The sequence below is a fragment of the Oncorhynchus mykiss genome, chromosome 7, assembly GCF_013265735.2.
Source record: "Oncorhynchus mykiss isolate Arlee chromosome 7, USDA_OmykA_1.1, whole genome shotgun sequence".
Lineage (NCBI taxonomy): Eukaryota > Metazoa > Chordata > Actinopteri > Salmoniformes > Salmonidae > Oncorhynchus > Oncorhynchus mykiss.
The window spans coordinates 14,076,397-14,082,138 of NC_048571.1; positions in this window are offsets into that span (position 1 = coordinate 14,076,397).

A 5,742-nucleotide genomic window follows, 5' to 3' on the forward strand; every position below is an offset into this window, starting at 1 on the left:
CCTCTAAAAATAAAGACACCTTGATGGTTTCAGAGCTGCCCAATTGGCTGAGGCCCATTGTAAGATGGCTACAGTGACTTGCTGTCACTTTCATTCTGTACAGAACTATTGATGGCAGACAATCTGCTGCTCTCAACCTAGACAATACACCCTATTGCCTTAGCACTATAGGGCTGTATAGGTGGATGGAGGGAGCTGGCAAGACTATCATTACACTATGGGCATACTGTAAGACTTGAACACTTGACTTGACCCAAAGGCCTAAGCTTTCATGAGGATGATATAACAGATGTGTAGAAGTTTCCATAATGCCTGTATAATAACAGTTAATTGACTATCTTTATTTTTCACGTGTTGGACGTTACATCAGCTCTCTGGTGGGCAGAACTCAGACAGGGCTGAAAAGGACGGATCGCAGCAGGAACAATTACTGATCTTTGCCATATGAGTGTTGAATGCATGTGAGAGATACACTTTCCATTTTTGCCAGCTACCTCACCCCCTGCCATTCAGTTGAGTGTAGGACTGTGTCCCAAATCCAAGTCTATAAAAGCTCCCTAATGCCTCATCCTCTCCACCTGCACTGAAACAAACTGGATGACAGGTGAAAGCTACTTCCTGGTAATCTTCCAGGATAGTGCTTTCACCCAGTCTTTGTTTTCACATAAAATATGAAAGGAGGCAAGGAGAGGCAGCCACTTTAGACTATTGGACACCTTAGGTCAGAGATCTTGGCTCTCTGTGATCTTTGTCATAATCTTCGCCCAAGGCTTAAACAAAAACAGGCTTCAGCCTACTTAAGATCATCCAGTTGTTTCCTAACTCTAAAGGTACAGTAGGCTGGTCTACACTCAAACCCCTTGTTCCCATACTCATTATGAACCCCTCCTGGCACATCCAAGCGATCACCGCGTTTGATCTGCACTCTAAAAAGATACATTAGATGCTCTTTTCCATTTTTCTGCAGCGCTTTTGTGTTTGTGTAAGAATATTTAACGGTAGACAAAAGGTGACTTATCAATTATTCATTCACCATCAAGGCCCAGGCTGGCATTCTGAAAGGAGCTGACATTTCAGACTTTCCACCAACATCTGCAAAATTATATCCTTTCCATTGTAAGTCAATGAAGTAGAGTCATCGCCCCCATAAAAGGCAGTAAATTGCCTTGTCACTATAATAAGGCCATTTTTATACAACCTTCACTCTCTCCACTGCCTGCTGCTATGAAGGGACTGAATGTGCAGCACTATCGCTTTTCAGTTCACTGCTTTTGTCTTTCTATGGCTTGCATATGCATGTCCTTTAGAATGATAGAAATAAGGACTAGACAGAGGAACCAGGAAGTAGTCTAGATATGGAAGCCAACATTGGGAGTTTCATTCGGCTACTTCCTGAAGAACTGAAACTTAGTCTAATTCCCAGACAACTCTGCTATCACTTCTTGTGGAGGTGAAAACATGTCTTGAAATCAGCATAATCTGTCAGTTCAAGACGTGGGGTATTATTCACCTCCCATGCATTGAAAACAGAGCCTGTCTGGATTGAGCACCAACCAGGAGAACAGCACAGTGAGGAACTGTCATGCAGAAACAACCACCATTGAACCCCGGCCACAGTCTCTGCTTTAGTGAAACTGTAGAGACAGACTACTAGTTAAGATCCTCATCAGTTCTTTATGCAGAACAGAACAGCACCACAGACAGTCTGGAGATCCAGTGCTATTCTAATCAGGGACAGACAGGTAACATTTAGCCTCTGCTGTCTGTCTAGTGGGCAGGCCACCACCACTGGCTGCTCCCGAGCTTTGTCCTCATGTAAATGTCTACGAGATGTCATTCTCTCTCCAAATGTCATCCCTCGCTTCTGCACAAACAAAAGGAAGGAAGGAGGAAGCGTTCAGCCCCATCCGTCCGACTACGCATCCCCGCGCTCTGCTCCGACTGGGTGTCCGCCCGGCGATTAAATCTCCCACAATTCCGTTGTCTCTGTGGACCTGTGAGGCTTTATGATTCAGACCGCTTTGTTTGTTATAATGCTGTTTTGAGTGGAGGCTGCTGGGGTGGTGTGTTGTTGGGGAAACAGTAGAACTAGCCTCTGTGCGCTGAATAGATGGTGTTGGGAGTGGAGGCTGCTGGGGTGGTGTGTTGTTGGGGAAACAGTAGAACTAGCCTCTGTGAGCTGAATAGATGGTGTTGGGAGTGGAGGCTGCTGGGGTGGTGTGTTGTTGGAGAAACAGTAGAACTAGCCTCTGTGAGCTGAATAGATGGTGTTGGGAGTGGAGGCTGCTGGGGTGGTGTGTTGTTGGGGAAACAGTAGAACCAGCCTATGTGAGCTGAATAGATGGTGTTGGGAGTGGAGGCTGCTGTGGTGGTGTGTTGTTGGGGAAACAGTAGAACGAGCCTCTGTGAGCTGAATAGATGGTGTTGGGAGTGGAGGCTGCTGTGGTGGTGTGTTGTTGGGGAAACAGTAGAACTAGCCTCTGTGAGCTGAATAGATGGTGTTGGGAGTGGAGGCTGCTGTGGTGGTGTGTTGTTGGGGAAACAGTAGAACCAGCCTATGTGAGCTGAATAGATGGTGTTGGGAGTGGAGGCTGCTGGGGTGGTGTGTTGTTGGAGAAACAGTAGAACCAGCCTATGTGAGCTGAATAGATGGTGTTGGGAGTGGAGGCTGCTGGAGTGGTGTGTTGTTGGGGAAACAGTAGAACGAGCCTCTGTGAGCTGAATAGATTCATAGTTACACCCGAGTTGTATCCGTTTTACTGTTTTCACTGCTCTTAAAATGGCATCTTCTCTTTATGATACAGAGAGATGATTGAAATCTATTCACTTACAGGGACAGCTAACTCCAGTCTTAGTGTGTGCAGGTTTTTATTCCAGCACAGCTCTAATGCACCTGAACTAACTAAACCTGGCCTAAACTGGCAAACATGATGAGATTTGAATCAAGTGTGCCAGTCAGTGCAGGGTTGGAACAAAACTATCCCAACTGAGAATCAAACCATCAAAGGGTTAAATGACGCTCCCATTCGTCATCGACACACACTGTACTCCTCCACGATGGCTTCAAACACAGCCAAAACCTATTCTCTCTTCACTCTCTCCCTTCAGCCCAAACCTGGATTACTGTGAAACAATGAGGCTGTGGGCAGGAGGACAGTCACAATGGTGGAATTAACGTGGGGGGGACTTACCGCCGGCTTATGCCAAGACAAAAGGTGGGCACAACCGTCAAAGGTTTCCAGCCGTTTGAATACCCCCCCATCCCATCCCTCTCTCCACATAAAGGAAGCTTTGTCACATGGACCCTCCACAATAGAATGGGCTTCGCTCAGGCCAGATACGCCACTTTGCCAACAGAACACTAGGACGCAACCTCACCTGATGGTACAGTGCTGAAACCTGTGGAACAACAGGGCCAGTTGTACCTACAGTTGGTAGCTGTGTTGAGAGGTGCAATGACTGAGGGGTTATACTGTAGGCAATGTTCCTTCAAAGACATTTCAGCACTGAGCAAATTTCAGGTCTGCTGAGCGCAAACTTGAACATTGTGTAAATTCAGTGCAACTTCCAGCGCATTTACTGTGAACATTGAAGCAATACACGCTTTAAGTTACACTTTTAACAGTGGTTAATTAGGCAACTGTGGCTATTTGATCATAATGTAGACCTACCAGAGTGGCCTACCATCAAAAACAAGAGAATTGCATCCCATAACATGGAAATAGCTGTTCCATTATTCAACCTACAGTAGAAGGTGGTGTGGTGTTCAATGTAGACCTACATTCCATGAGTGCATGCCTTGACAATTAGCATGTTTATCCACTTGTCCTTCCAACAAGCTGACTGAAAATTAGTTTGATGCAAGAAACCACTTTACAAAATAAAATTCATTATTATTCCCACACCATTATTAAAGAGAATAATGGTAGCCATAATGGTAGCCATAATGGTAGCCTATTCAAGACAACAACACTGCCCCTTTACCACAGAAAATAAGCTCTACCTGACTTGCTGTGAAAAGATGGCAAGAAATGTAAACGTTGTGCTCTTGTAGGAAGCAACCACACCCCCATTGTTGACAAGAAATTAGCTATAACTGGGCCAATAACTCACTAACTAGCAAATCATTTTAACAAAATGTGCAAAGGCACATGCAGCTCTCGCTTTGGTTTAAAAAATAAAAAAACATTTTTTTTAAATACATCTACTCGTGACTGCTCATGATGTAAACACAGTCCAGTTCAAAGTGAATGATCCAAATAATGGCAATGGTTATTTTCATATACAGTGCATTCGGATAGTACTCAGACCCCTTGACTTTTTCCACATGTTACGTTACAGCCTTATCAATTTCAATCTACACATACATACATACATACACACACAACCCCATAATGACAAATAAACTTAAATATCAACAGGGCAACAACCCTAAGCACACAGCCAAGACAACGCAGGAGTGGCTCTGAATGTCCTCGAGTGGCCCAGCCAGAGCCCGGTGAAAATAGCTGTGCAGCAACGCTCCCCATCCAACTTGACAGAGCTTGAGAGGATCTGCAGAGAAGAATGGGAGAAACTCCCCAAATACAGGTGTGCCAAGCTTGTAGTGTCATACTCAAGAAGACTTGAGGTTGTAATCACTGCTAACGGTGCTTCAACAAAGTACTGAGTAAAGGGTCTGAATACTTATGTAAATGTGATCGTTTTTTTATTTTCAATATATTAGCAACAACTTTTAAAAAAACTGTTTTTGCTTTGTCATTATGGGGTATTGTGTGTGTAGATTGATGAGGGGAATAAAAGCAATTGCATACTTTTTATAATAAGGCTATAATGTAACAAAAAAGGGGTCTGAATACTTTCCAAAGGCACAGCTCCTTTTCTGTCCTAACTTGTTGCCCCAGGAGACTAAATAAAGTAGTGCTCACCGGAATAATGTCTTACATTGATAGAATTAATGCATTAGTCATCTAGTTAACGTCTGTAAAGTTGTCTGATTCGTTTAGGGATTGGGAGAAAATGCACAATAACAGAGAGTTTGTTCTCGTACGAAATGTCATCAGTTTGACCGGTTTAAAAAAAAATGAAAAGCTGAGAAAACAATGAAACACATTTCTGATAAGACTTCAGTTGATTTTGGTGCATATTGTGTGGTTGAAATACTGTCTGCTGGCATAACAGTGTCAAAGGTAACCTGTTAGTCATCTTCACATTTTCTCATGAATTCTTTCAGCATCTCTTATTTCTCCACTCCTGTTCCCGAGACAAAACTAACATTTGTTGTATTATTCCACAGCAGTTATTATATTACTGTACATGTCAGAGGGCCTACAGTCAGTGTCCAGAGTTCAGGTACTATTCCATTTAACCTATAACTTAAATGAGGAATATTCTGTTTATTCATGGATACTAGTGAGCGAGATATCAAAAGGTGCATGTAAACAGCTTATTCCGAATAAGACCGTAAGCAGGATATGAGCTACTGTCCGGAATACGTGGTCACCGTCACCATTCCTGGACTGTTTATCGTACATTTCCACCTGAATCTACCACTGACAGGCATCCAATGATAACTGTCTGATTCATTTGAAGATAAAGTGACAGCACTTTGCAGGACAAAGGCTCCATCACATTTAGGTCATTAAAGCAGACGCTGTTATTCAGAGGCAACGTACAGCCAGTGCTTTCAACTAAGACGGGTAAAACACGTCAGTCACCGCAAGTATTCAGACACACACGAGA